The sequence below is a fragment of the Dermacentor albipictus genome, chromosome 3 (assembly GCF_038994185.2).
Source record: "Dermacentor albipictus isolate Rhodes 1998 colony chromosome 3, USDA_Dalb.pri_finalv2, whole genome shotgun sequence".
In the NCBI taxonomy this organism is placed as follows: Eukaryota; Metazoa; Arthropoda; class Arachnida; order Ixodida; family Ixodidae; genus Dermacentor; species Dermacentor albipictus.
Genome location: NC_091823.1, coordinates 164,573,482 through 164,588,067, shown reverse-complemented (window position 1 = coordinate 164,588,067; position 14,586 = coordinate 164,573,482).

The window sequence follows — 14,586 nt, the reverse complement described above, 5'->3', positions numbered from 1 at the left end:
TGAGGAAGGTGGCGCGAAAACTTCGGATTGGATAGAGGCTGGTTGAGTTGTGCCCACAATCATTTTGCAGAAGTCGTCCGCTACCTCTACATCATTGCGGCGTTGGTAAAGGGCCAGAGCACTGAAAGGGTACCTGTCTTGTGGGGGGAAACGTAGGCTCCTGACTACATGCCAAATACGTGACAGCGGCTTGCGAGGATCCAGTGATGAGCAGAACTTTCTCCAGCGCTTCCTTCCTAATTTCTCGAGATGGCGCTTTATGTGTCGTTGAGCTCGGCGACAAAGGGCGAGATCGTACGTGGATTTCGTCCTTCTATATTTCCTTTCAGCGCGCCGTCGGACTGCGCGCAACCTCTCGTATTCCACGTCGATAGGAGACCCCGATGAAGGTGCACATATGGTCCGCGTGGCCTCACCGAGGGCGGAGGTGATCAAGTCTTCTATTTGCGTTGGTGACTCGAGATTCGCACAGGAATTCTCCACGAATGTCTTAAAAGTGGGCCAGTCCGTGCACCGCACATGAGACGAAGTGGTAGGTGCGAACCACTTGACGCAGATATACGTTGGTATGTGATCACTGCCATGTGTTTCCACATCACTGAACCACCTAATAGAAGACTGTAGTCGTGAGGAAACAAACGTCAGGTCCAAGCAGCTACTATAGGACGCGCCACGCAGAAACGTAGGAGAGCCATCATTAATATTGACGAAATCCTGTGAGTGCATAAAGTCGGACAAGGCTTTGCCACGGTTATTCATTACTGTACTTCCCCATTGGGGGTGATGAGCATTGAAGTCGCCCACAATAATATGGGGAGCTGTGCAACTCTGGATTGCTGAGGACAGATACGAGAAATCAATGTGATCTCTGGGTGGAATGTAGCCGCCGAGGATCGAGAAGACCCGCCCTTTAAGTGTTAACGTCAAGCAAATGTAGTGGTTCGAGTTATGGTGCTGGAGGGCAAGGCGGTAGTGTGGAATATCTCGGCGTATGCACACTAATACCTTGCTGGTTTCATCAGCTTCTCGAGACCACAGCAGTACATATCCAGAAAGGCGGAAAGCAGAAGGCATGTTGGGCTCACATATAACAATCACAGGGAAGCGGTACTTCTGGACGCGCTGTCGGAAGTCACTTAGGCGACCACGCAGGCCTCGGGCATTCCACTGCATCACTACACTGCGACGTATGTGCATCGACACAGAGAAGGGGTTGTGTGGTAGCGCCATAATGAATCACTGCAATGCCGCCAAGAGCGGCTCAATTGCATCCAAAAACTGAACAACAACCCTTGCTGTTGGCGTATTGAGGCCTGAAAGCAGCGTACGCATGGAATGTAAAAGTTCTTTTAGAAGAACGTTCACCTGCTGGTCTTCCGGCTTGTCCTTAATGTCCACTGGACCGGACTGGATCCACTGTTCTAATGTAAATATCTGTAAATAAATCCTGCTCGTCTCGTCCTGTCCTTCCAAATTCCTCCCTACGACCTAGAACCCTTACAGCTGTTGGCAGTGGCGAGATCGCCCGACAACTCTGACAGGGCGCAACAGGAGCTGGATGTCGCGAGACGACGACGCAACCTGCGACAGAGCGGACAGAGCACTCCACACACGCGAGTCTCTCGCCGGAAACAAGGCGGTTTTTCTTGCACACATTCACCCTACTCTTCCGATTTGGCTCATCCGGCGCAACGTAGCAAACCGCACGAGCGCCTGGGTAATCATCTGGCCTTTCCATTATTCTCTCTCCATTTCGTACCAACGAGAACCTAATGGTTCTTACAACCAAATGCCTTGGTAAAACCCGATTGAATTGATAAGTAGGCCTAGAACAAATTCCTGCATTCGCAAAGTCCTACACTCTTAAGCAAATGTACACCCTTTGGCGTGTATATTTGCTACACAACAATAACCGTCATTTGTCTTGCGTGCGTTTCCTTACTCGAAAACTCTGCACTCGCTACTTTAGTGTAGAGAATGCTCTGTAATGCTGATAACGCGCATGCCGTTCGTGGCTTGAAAGTACCGGGCTGGCAGCGTTAAAGAAAGGAAACGCCGGCGAAAGAGATGACGATTATCGTTGTGTGACAAAAGGGTGTAATTTTGGCCTCTTAAGCCAAAATTACACCCTTTTGCCACAACGATAATCGGCATCTGTCTCGCCCGCGTTCTTTTTCTTTAACGCTGCGAGCCCGGTACTTTCGAGCCCCAAACGGCATGCGCGTTATCGGTGTGACGCAGCATTCTCGACAGGAATGTAGCGAGCGCCGAGTTTTCAAGAAAAGAAACGCAAGCAAGGCAGATGACAATTATTGTTCTGAGACAATTATAAACCCCAAAGGGTGCAGCTGTTTCAAGAGTGTAGGCGTAGGAAAACCGCATTGGAGCGCAAAAGAACAGCGTCAACTACAATCAGAGGAGTGACTGCAGTTATAAATGGAACGAATGGATTTAGTACAACAAGAACAGCGAAGATTATTTATAGTGATCGCTATAAGTATCCCAGTAATTGTTCTACATGATAGTGCCTTATATATATGTTCCGAAGCTTATTCGTAGGCTTATTATAAGAAACGCAGATACGGAGTGCCGCAGGTCGATTACGCGTCCAGAACTGTTCGGAGGGCAATGAAATCTCAATGCATCAACGTTTCCGCCACAGCCCTTGGCTCAGTGTGGCGTATGCGGATAGTAAACAGGGGGTGTGAAACCTTGTTACCGTTCGTTTGTGTGTGTGTGCACTTCGAGGCCGCGTTTACTGCACCGGAGATCAGATTCAATAAAGCTATAGGCAGTCGAAGGCCAAGACGTGGTCACAGGAGTTTGCTGGCGTCACGGTCGCCGGCCGTTCACTGCGCGTGCGCTGGTAATTGTTGGCGACCTGTTATCGCCGGCCTTCTGTAAACGCTTACGTGCCGTGGGGGTAACAACCCCTGCCGGCTTTCTCAAATTTGGCAGTGGTTACAGGACCGGCATCTCGGCCGTGAATTGTTGGCAGTGCGCCTTTGCTCTGTCGCGTGAGAGAGAGATAGATGAAAGGGGAAAGGCAGGGAGTTTAACCAGAGGGCAGATCCGGTTTGCTACCCTACGCTGGGGAAAGAGGAGAGGGGGAGGCGGGAACGCAGACACGAGTGTTCAGAACTGACAATTATGTGCTTGCGTGTTTTTTTTTAATTGGCTGAAGTTGCACGTGCAGGACGCAGTTTTCTTGTGGCATCAGCCTCGTGTGCTAATGATGGCGGTGCTGCGAGCGGCGCTCCGGTCTATCCACAGGCCTACCCGCCATGGTTGCTCAGTGGCTATGTTGTTAGGCTGCTGAGCGCGAGGTCGCGGGATCGAATCCCGGCCACGGCGACCGCATTTCGATGGGGGAGAAATGCGAAAACACCCGTGTACTTAGATTTAGATGCACGTTAAAGAACCCCAGGTGGTCGAAATTTCGGGAGTCCTCCACTACGGCGTGCCTCATAATCAGAAAGTGGTTTTGGCACGTAAAACCCCATAATTTTTATCCACAGGCCTCGACGAGGTTGCCATTGAGCTGCATGATTAATGAACTAGCACCAAAAAGTAAGGAAGCTCGGTTGAAATCAACGGAAAAGTATTTAAAAGATAAACGAATACCAGACAGTTGGCAACAAAGTAGGATGAATCTAATTTATAACGGTAAGGGGGAGAAATATAGAAATCGCTCATCTAGACCGTTGACAATTACATCGGTAATATACAGGTTAGCGATGCAAGCGATCAACTTAAAGCTGGAAACATGGGCAGAGAATAATAGGATTTTGGAGGTACTTCACAAATGATTCAGAGTAGGAAGGCATCTGGATGATAACTTATTTGTCCTTACTCAGTGTATTGAAATATCAGGAGTAGAAAGGTGACCGTTATATGTGGCTTTTTTAGACATTACAGAAGTGTATGACATCGTGGATCGCAACATTTTGTGAGATATTCTCGAAGGGGAAGGCTCAGGTAACGATTGTCTACAGCTTTTGAGAGAGATTTACCTAGAATATACCGTATGCGTTGAATTGGAAGGGATGGAATGTTAAGTGAGAAGAATGATGGGTGTAACGTTAAGGGATAAGAAAAGAGCAGATTGGGTGAGGGAACAAACGCGAGTTAATGACATCTTAGTTGAAATCAAGAAAAAGAAATGGGCATGAGCAGGACATATAATGAGGAGGGAAGATAACCGATCGTCATTAAGGGTTACGGAGTGGATTCCAAGGGAAAGGAAGCGTAGCAGGGGCCGGCAGAAAGTTAGGTTGGCACATGAGATTAAGAAGTTTGCAGGGACGACATGGCCACAATTAGTACATGACCGGGGTAGTTGGAGAAGTGTGGGAGAGGCCTTGGCCCTGCAGTGGGCTTAACCAGGCTGACGATGAGGAGCGAAGATAAAGTTGATATCAACAAGGGAGTGAGGCAGGAGTGCCCTTTATCCCCACTGATGTTTATGATGAACATGGTGAGAATGGAGAGGGCGCTAGGAGGAAGTAACATCGGGTTCAATCTCTCATGCAAACAGGTGGTTACACTAGTAGAGCAGCAGCATTCAAGCTTGTTTTAGGCATACGACATTATCATGCTAGCTAACAAGCAAAGTGATATGGAACGTCTGGCTAACATCTTTGAACAGGAAAGCGAGAATTTAGGTCTGAAATTTAGCGTTAAAAATCAGGTGTTATGGTATCCAACGCAAACAGTGTCAATACAGGGCCAGAAAATACCTCACGTAAAATAATACAAATACCATGGTATATAGATAAACGAAGGCCACAGAAATATGTAAACACAGGAAAAAATAACAGTAAAGGGGAAGAGAAATGCAGTCATAATAAAAAGAACGCTATGGGGATACAATAGGTACGACGTATTCCGAGGTATGTGGAAAGGTGCAATGGTTCCAGGACTTACTTTTGGAAATGCGGTTACTTGCTTGAAATCATGGGTACTATCAGGATTCGATGGCAACCAAAGGTCAGTGCGACGCCTCACATTGCGCGCTCACGGGAAGACTACAAATGAATTTGTGCAGGGGGATATGGGCTGGACAAATTTTGAAGTGAGGGAACCTCACAGTGAAATTGATTATGAAGAACAACTGAGGAATATGGAAGGAATGAATGGGCTGAGAGAGTGTTCAGATGTTCGTACAAAATTAAAATATTGATTCACAATGGCGGAAAAGAACTAGGAAGCTTACCAGCAAGTAAGCGACCTGTAGGTGAGTAACATGACAACCAAGAACGTCAAGCGGAAAGTCAGAGAGAGTGAGATAATCTCTTGGGTAGCGGCAATGGAGAAAGAAACCTGCTACGGGTAACTACTAAAGAGAAAACGAAATTAGCAAAGAAACAATTTATGATAGCTCAAAGAGAAGCACATTAGTTTTCGAAGCGAGATCAGGATGCCTTAAAATACACACTTATAAAGCGAAGTACAAGGGGAGAAAAAAGAAGCACGTGCTTGCTGCGGTAAAGCTAAAAAAAAATTATGGGGTTTTACGTGCCAAAACCACTTTCTGATTATGAGGCACGCCGTAGTGGAGGACTCCGGAAATTTCGACTACCTGGGGTTCTTTAACGTGCACCTAAATATAAGTACACGGGTGTTTTCGCATTTCGCCCCCATCGAAATGCGGCCGCCGTGGCCGGGATTCGATCCCGCGACCTCGTGCTCAGCAGCCCAACACCATAGCCACTGAGCAACCACGGCGGGTGCGGTAAAGCTAGGGAAGCGATGGAGCATGTTTTATTAGAATGTGAAGACACCTGCCCAGCCGTCGATTTAGGCACCTCTGACCTCCTTGAAGCCTTAGGTTTCAGCGAGAGCAGGGGAAAAATAAACATGTCCGCAATAGAGATTAGTGAGACGCGATTGGAAGATTGGGGGAAGAAAAGTAGGGGAACGACAAACGGAGGCGTACAAAACCAAAGTTCTCGATCATCATCATCATCATATACATAATCATCATCAGCCTGGTTACGCCCACTGCAGGGCAAAGGCCTCTCCCATACTTCTCCAACTATCCCGGTCATATACTAATTGTGGCCATGCTGTCCCTGCAAACTTCTTAATCTCATCCGCCCACCTAACTTCCTGCTGCCCCCTGCTACGCTTCCCTTCTCTTGGAATCCAGTCCGTAACCCTTAATGACCATCGGTTATCTTCCCTCCTCATTACATGTCCTGCCCATGCCCATTTCTTTTTCTTCATTTCAACTAAGATGTCATCAACTCGCGTTTATTCCCTCACCCAATCTGCTCTTTTCTTATCCCATAACGTTACACCTATCATTCTTTCTATAGCTCATTGCATCGTCCTCACTTTAAGTAGGACCCTTTTCGTAAACCTCCAGGTTTCTGCCCCGTACGTGAGTACTGGTAAGACACAGCTGTTATACACTTTTCTCTTGAGGGATAATGGCAACCTGCTGTTCATGATCTGAGAATGCCTGCCAAACGCACCCCGGCCCATTCTTATTCTTCGGATTATTTCAGTCTCATGATCTGAATCCGTAATCACTACCTGCCCTAAGTAGATGTATTCCCTTACCACTTCCAGCGCCTCTCTACCTATTGTAAATTGCTGTTCTCTTCCGAGACTGTTGAACATTACTTTAGTTTTCTGCAGAATAATATTTAGACCCACCCTTTTGCGTTGCCTCTCCAAGTCAGTGAGCATGCATTCCCAATAGGGGTTCCCAAGTTCCCAATAGGGGTTAAGAAAGTTTGGTTATGGGAATTATTCGTGGGTTTTTTCCTTTTGCTTTTTAACATAGGTAGGGCATAAGGCAATATGATACAAGAGCTTGGTGGCGCAACCCACCACCGCTTTTCAAATTAAAATTAAATTATGGGGTTTAACGTGCCAAACCACTTTCTGATTATGAGGCATGCCGTAGTGGAGGACTCCAGAAATTTCGACCACCTGGGGATCATTAACGTGCTCCTAAATCTAAGTACACGGGTGTTTTCGCATTTCGCCCCATCGAAATGCGGCCGCCATGGCCGGGTTTCGATCCCGCGACCTAGTGCTCAGCAGCCCAATACCATAGGCTTTTCAAAGGGAACGATCATAGCATCCATCCATTCATCCATCCGGTGACCTCAGTAAGGGGACCCGCCTTTGTCGTCTGCTACGTTCCGGCTATAGAATAGGTTCATCTTGCGCGTTTTCTCGCCTTCTGATTGTGTGTCGCATTGCACGGCACTCTCCAATTATTGTCAATATATTTTTGCCACGAAGCTGTATACCTCTACCCTCCAAGGAAATTTTCGTGTCGTTGTGGTAAGCAAGAAACTCCCCATACATGGGCCAATGCCGGCCCGACCCGCGGTGGATGTGAAGCAGGCGTTAAGCGTTCCCCATACGTGGTCCGATCCCAAAGCTGGTGCAATGCAGGGCGGACCCGCGGCATTGGTGAAGCAGGCTTTAAAAACTCCCCGTACGTGGGCCGATCCCGAAGGTAGTGCAATGCCGGGCCGACCAGTGGCGTAGATGAAGCAGGCGTTAAGCACTCCCCGTACGTGGGCCGATCCCGAAGGTAGTGCAATGCCGGGCCGACCAGTGGCGTAGGTGAAGCAGGCGTTAAGCACTCCCCGTACGTGGGCCGATCCCGAAGGTAGTGCAATGCCGGGCCGACCGGTGGCAGAGGTGAAGCAGGCGTTAAGCACTCCCCGTACGTGGACCGATCCCGAAGATGGTGCAATGCCGAGCCGACCCGCGTCGGAGGTGCACTTCGCCATTAAGGGGCCCATATACATCGCTTCGCTAGTCATCCTTCATATAGTGGGAGGTCACTGAGATTTTTTCTAGCTTTATTTCTATGAATGACATCTTTGGGAAGAGAACAAACATTGCACATCTAATGTATCCGCCACAGTATCGCCACTAGATGTGGTAGCCCAGCGGCTATGGCATTGCGCTGCTAAGCTCGAGGGCACCGGTTCGACCCCGGCGGTGGCGAAATTCGCATTGAATTGCATTTCGATGGAGGACGTAATGACAAAAAAAAAAAAAGAACGCCCGGGCGTATTCTAATTTTGGTGCGCGGTAGGGAACCAGAGACGGTCAAAATGAATCCGGAGTCCTCCATAACGGCATTCGTCACTATCGTATGGTGGCTTCGATCTCGTGCCTCAGTCACAAAACATAGTGCTGACCGAGTAAATAATTCTGCGCAGCTTTGGGATGAAGCATGCTCGAAAGACTCAATCACAATATCTCGTGTGGGCTAGTTCTAAGTGGCATCTTGGTTGAATAGAAATTTCAAATTTCGCTCACAACGCTAGTCACTTGGTGGCGCATACATAAAACTCTTTCTGACCAAAAAAATCTATTTTTTTTCAGTGACAAGCCGTTTATCTCGTACAGTAGTTGTATTACACTCTATCATGTTTCGCATTCATCAAGGATGCTTTACACTAATTTCTTGCAAGTGAATGCCATTACCACTTTCCAATGCAAATATATTGTCTGTTTAGGTTAGCCAATGACTACTTCTTTTCAGCGCACTTTCAGACTACCGGAGGCCACAAGGAAGACACCACTTTGTTAGCGTAGAAATAAAAATGATGTCATATATATAAAAAATAAGACGTAGGAACGCCTGTGAACGTTTTATTGCGCATTTGTACGGTTACCCTTCACCCCTACCCCCCACACTCTCTGCTTTCCTAGCGTGTTTAGCGCTCCAGCTACTTATTCGGTGAAGTACCAGCCAGCCTGAACTTCTCAAGTTTCTTGTTTCAGATTTAAATACTAACGTAACAAAGCGTATCGAAAACGGCGGTCTAAGGAAAGTTCGTCACCTGTTTTTTTTTATAACGCTAATTCTCATCGTTGGACGCACCTCGCCAGGAAAGTGAGCTCGTTACCCGTGGCAGGTCCAAACAAAGAAAGCGTTACGCTGAGGCAACTAACTTCAGGGGCAGCCGCATAACGATGGAAGTAATTAAGTTTAATTAAATTAATATTGCGAAGGGCAGTGCTGCTAGGGCAGCGCATGTATCAACGCGCCGCAACGACCCCCTCGTTGCCTGAGAATGGCATCGAACGCCTTTTGCGATTTGCCTAACACGCTGGGCAGCAACCAAAATTGCAATGTCTGTGACCGACGGAGCGGGCGACTGAACACGCAGCACGCGCTGGACAGACAAACGCAATATTACGGTGCAGACACAGCAGCTGGAGGCCAAAATGCTGCAGTTCACCGTCGAAAAAAAGAGCCGACAAATTATTACGACCGCGCCGCGACAACGGAACAGCGAGGACGAGTAACCAATGCCGCACACGCACGCCTGCACACTTATGACTAGCGCAGGCGACGCCAGGAGCAACCGGCAGTAAGCATGGTGACGACGGTGACTCCGCTTGTTTTCGCAGGAAATAGTGAGCCGGAACGTTCCGCATATACCGTTCTACAAGCCTGCAGGCCCGCACTTAAATAAAACTTAATACTTAATAAAGCCGACAACGCCATGTTGCATTCACGTAGAGAGAGAGAGCGCGGGCGCCCTAGAGAAGACCCCCTCCTCTGACGTCACACGTGAGAGGGCGCCACTCAGAGATCTCGGGGTAGTAGACGATCGTTCTGTGTACCTTTTGTTCTTTGCATTTTACCTGTTACGTTCGATCTCGTAATTACTAATCTGGCGGCAACGCTTGCATAAAAGCGTGATTAGGAGTGCTCACTGTGAAGCGAACGCATATATAATCATTGGTCGGCTTAGATCTTAACCTTCCGACTGCGAAACAAGGTATGAGTTTTCTTGATTCGATATTTCACTTAGTCATCATACAAGAGAAATAGAGATGGATGCAGCCTTGTAGTTGGTGTATAAATTTTTCGGAACATTCTCAGAAACCACATTAGACTTTCTAGTACACATCTTAGAGTTCTACAACAGCGACTTTATCGGCCATTATCGATGAACGTTAGGACAACAGCTTCGTGGGTACGAGATATGTCCAGAACAAACGGCTACATTCAGTATTTATCTAGATTTTCAGGAAACTGTGCGCAGACTTCACTCGAGCGTCCGTTTCTGTCTGTTCAGAGGGCTTGTAACCCGGCACGCAGAGTTGCTTGAGTTTCGTTTTTCGTGTACCTGGTGAATGATGACTGAATAGAACCATGTCGTTTGCGCCCTTTGTAAGTTGTTTCAACTGGTCAAACATCGCCTGTTCCTTTGTGAGCGCTGTGAGAGTACTAGACATGTACTAGTAAGGAAGCAACTAAGCTCTGTTGGCGCTGAATTGGATTTAATGTAAATGATGCATCCTGATTTTCACTGTTATAACCCTCTTAAGCTTGTGACGCAGCTTGTACTCTGTGTGAGATACCTTGCAGTGTCCTCAGGGTTCTTCAGACACAACCAGTGTAAAAGGTCATTGGAATAATTAGCGGCTATTTATTGGCAAGATTAGCTGTTTGAGCTGTGGCTGCATCTACAGGTTGTCCCACATAACCTGAGCCCAAGCTCTAAAAATGAAAGGCACTCCGGACGCGAGTTGAAAATGCATAATGTTGGCACGGGCCTAGAGTTACTGAGGCTATTTTTTATTTTCCCCGTAACTAACGGATTAGTTATGCTTAATTAGTCAACTTTTAAGTATTGGCTGCAGACCCCACGTGTTGCAAGCAAAGTTGCAGAGTGCCTTGAGAAATCTCTCAATAAATTGTTTCCAACACGATGTATCCCACGTGCTCCTTTTTCGGCGTTCCAAAGATAGCCCACGAAATATGAAAAAAAAAAAAATACCACGTGACGGGCCGATTGCGCAAGTTATTGTGCTGCTCTCAATCGTGCGATGGATGAGCAAGGTCGGCTGCAGCGAGATTGGCCCGTGACAGGGCGGTATGACTGGTGTAGGTATCTGGGCATTTGGCTTTTATCGCATGGCGGCGCAAATGCGTGCTGCTGACCGAGTCTAAGGAGACGAAAGAGAACAAGAAGATAGATTTACTTTTTTATGCTAGAAATGGGCAAGAGCTGGCAGCCTGCCGACGGAGTGTAATGAGGTTGGGTGAGGATGCGGCGTTAGGGCCGGAGGGATTTTCCAGTGAACTTATTCCAAAAAGCGCCCTTTGATTATATTGCGTGTTCGAAGATGTCATCATCTGCTGCAATGCACATTTGGCATCTCACAGGCACACTTCCCGAGGCGTTCTTGATCATGGTATCAGGGATGGAGTTGCGGACTTGTCTGATTTTTTTCTTTTAGGTTCTCTGATGTTGTCGTTGGTGTCCGGTATACTTGATCCTTGACGTAGCCCTAGAGAAAGAAATCGAGGGGAGTTAAAATTGGCGACCGTGCCGGCTAAGCAATGGGCCCAAGCCGCCCAATCTACCGCCGCGGCAATACTTCATGCAGCCATTTGCAAGCATTGCTGCTGCCGTGCGCGGGAGCGCCATCATGCTGATTCAAATATCCTTGATCCTAGCCAATGGAACTTCGCAAAGAAAATCCTCAAGCGCCCCATCAAAGATGTCGTTGACGTATCTTTCGCCTGTAAGCGTGTTATCAAATAACATGGGGCCAATGATGTGGCACTACATCACACACACCACACATTAACCTACCACTGATATTGATGATGTGTCTTCAAAACCCAGTGAAGGTTTTCGTCTCTCCAATAGTGAGCGTTGTGGATGTTCACTTGGGCGTTACGTGAAAACATAGCTTCATCGGTCCACGGTATTTTGTTGGGTCCTCTTCCGTCATGATTATAATCCAGTTTGCAAAGTCCTTTAGATTTGGGAAATTGCGGGGCTCCAACATCTGGTACAGCTGCACGTGGTACGAGTGAAGTTGCCTATTCTTAAGTACTCTCTACATTGAAGTATTTGATACTCCAGCTTCAGCACCCACACTACGAACACTAGAATGTGGGTCTGAAGAAAACTTTGACAGGATATCTATCTCCACGTCGTCGCACAGGATTGAAGATTTATGTCGTTTTTTCGCACGCACAATCGTCATTGAGCTCGGATGCGTACCTGTATGCCAGCGTTGAAATAGCTCAACTGCGTGCCTTCTATGTCCACTTGACGCGCCTAGAGCTAAAACCGTATCCGCTCTTTTCTCATTGGATTAATCCATACCTGCTGCTCAACGTTGGTCACAGCCAAATAGCATTGCTGTGGAGAACGCGCAGGGATACCGGTGCCTCCGGAGCACTGCATATATTGCAATTCGGTGCGATTGGTTCAAACGAGGTAATAATAATAATAATATTTGGGGTTTTACGTGCCAAAACCACTTTCTGATTATGAGGCACGCCGTAGTGGAGGACTCCGGAAATTTTGACCACCTGGGGTTCTTTAACGTGCACCTAAATCTAAGCACACGGGTGTTTTCGCATTTCGCCCCCATCGAAATGCGGCCGCCGTGGCCGGGATTCGATCCCGCGACCTCGTGCTCAGCAGCCCAACACCATAGCCACTGAGCAACCACGGCGGGTAACGAGGTACATAATGTATGATCTACATCCGGTAAACGGAAACAGCCTGCGGGCGCACTCTCTCAGGGTATGAGACGCCGCTCACGGTGCACAAGTGTGAAGCCAGACGCGGCCACCCGATACTGCGACCACCAAGCGATGCGCACGTGTGGGGTGCGACATAAAAAAAAAAAATCTCTGATCAACAGTGAGTGTGAGAAGGAGAGCAGACAGGGCCAGTGAGAAAAGAGGCATCGTCTGAAGAGAACACGCTTAATCTTTCGTGAATATAGCCAAGGTTTTTTACCTTTAGTTAGTTTTGTCCCCATGTGATTAGTCCGCTGTTATTCGAGCTCGAAAGTATAAAGTGGTAGCATCATCGTTGAATTCGCAAACTACTACAAGGTAATTTGTGTACAAAGGCTAAACGGTAGCAGCCGTCATCGCCTTCCATTCTTCCCACGTGCTTCGCCCTTTCCTTCTTTGAAGCTGAATGAAAATGTTGCTTTCGTCTTTTCTTTTTGGTGGCCTTAGACGCTTCATCACTTCGGCAACGCTCGGCCAGCGGCACGCGTTTGCGCCGTCGTGCGATAAAAGCCGAATGCCCAGATACCTACACCAGTCATACTACTCTGTCGCGGGCCAGTCTCGCTGCAACAGACCTTGTTCATCCATCGCACGCTTGAGAGCAGCACAATAACAGTGCGCAATGGCCCCGTCACGTGGTATTTTTTCATATTTCGCGGGCTTTCTACGGACCGCCGAAAAAAGGACCACGTGAGGTATATCGTGTTAGGAACAGTTTATTGAGAGGTTTCTCAAAGTGTTCTACAACTTTGCTTTTAACACGTGGGGTCTGCAGCCAATACTTAAAAATGTTGACTAATTAAAGACGACTAATCTGTTAGTTCAGGGGGGGGGGAGAGAGAAAGAGAAACGTTTATTAAACGAAACAGTGTCCCGAGCGAGGCCGGGTATCACCCTAGGGTGGGAAGGCTCCTTAGTCCAGGATTCCTCTGGCTTCGACTGCCCTCTTGGCCCTGGCGACGAGTTGTCGTTGGTCTTCCAGGTCCCCGAGGGTTAGTTTGGCCTCCCACGTTTCGAATAGGTCGTTTGCTCCTATTGCTCGTTTTGCGTGCGTTTCTGGTTGCATTTCGCTGCCTTCCTGCCACGGGCATTCCAGGAGCATGTGTGCCAGAGTGTCGGGTACGTTGCAGAGTGGGCAGAGGTATCCGTAGAGCGTCGGGTAGAGGCGATGCTTTATCGTTCCGTGCGCGTATGTATTACTTTGCAGGCGTCTAAGGATTAGGCGTTCTTCTGTGTCGAGTTTAGGGTGCAGTGGAGGGTACACTCGACGCTCGAGCCTGTAATGTTGCAATATTGCCGAATAGTTGGTGGGTACGGCCTCCGCCTTTTCTGTCATGGGTCCGAGAGCGCGTGGGGAGAGGGGAGCCCGGCTGACGTGCTCGCGGGCAGCGGCGTGGGCCACTTCGTTTCCCTCGTGTCCGGGTACCCACGTTACGCAGGTGTACGGGAGCGGAGTGGTTCGTCTTTTCAGTATCCTGAGTGCATCGGCCGAGATGCGGCCCCTCAAGGAGTTTCTGCATTCTGCAGGCGGCCTGAGAGTCGGTGAATGTAACCGCTGCGTCTGTGCATGTGGTGGTGGCGAGAGGGATTGCCACTTCTTCAGCCGTTTCCGGGTTGCGTGCCTTGATGGTTGCCGATGCTACCTCGGAGCCTTGGGAGTCTACGACGCTCAGAGCGTACGCGTTTCGATGCGGATAATTGGCCGCGTCGGTCTAGCGGGCATTCGGGTCATGCTTGAAACTTCGTTTGATGGCGTTGGCTCTAGCATGTCTTCTACTCTTGTGATATATGGGATGCATGTTGCGCGGGACACGTGCGATGCAAATGCACTCTCGAACGTCCGGTGGTATTCGCTCTTTCTTGTCTGTGTCTGCGACATACGTCTCGCTGTAGTTTAGGTGTCGGAGTACTGATCTCCATGTGGGCGTGAGCTTGAGTCGTTCCAGCTGGCTGTTCTTGTGCGCTTCGGCGAGCTCTTGCCACGTGTTGTGGACGCCCATCTTAAGGAGACGTGATGTAGAGGCCATGTCGGGGAGTCC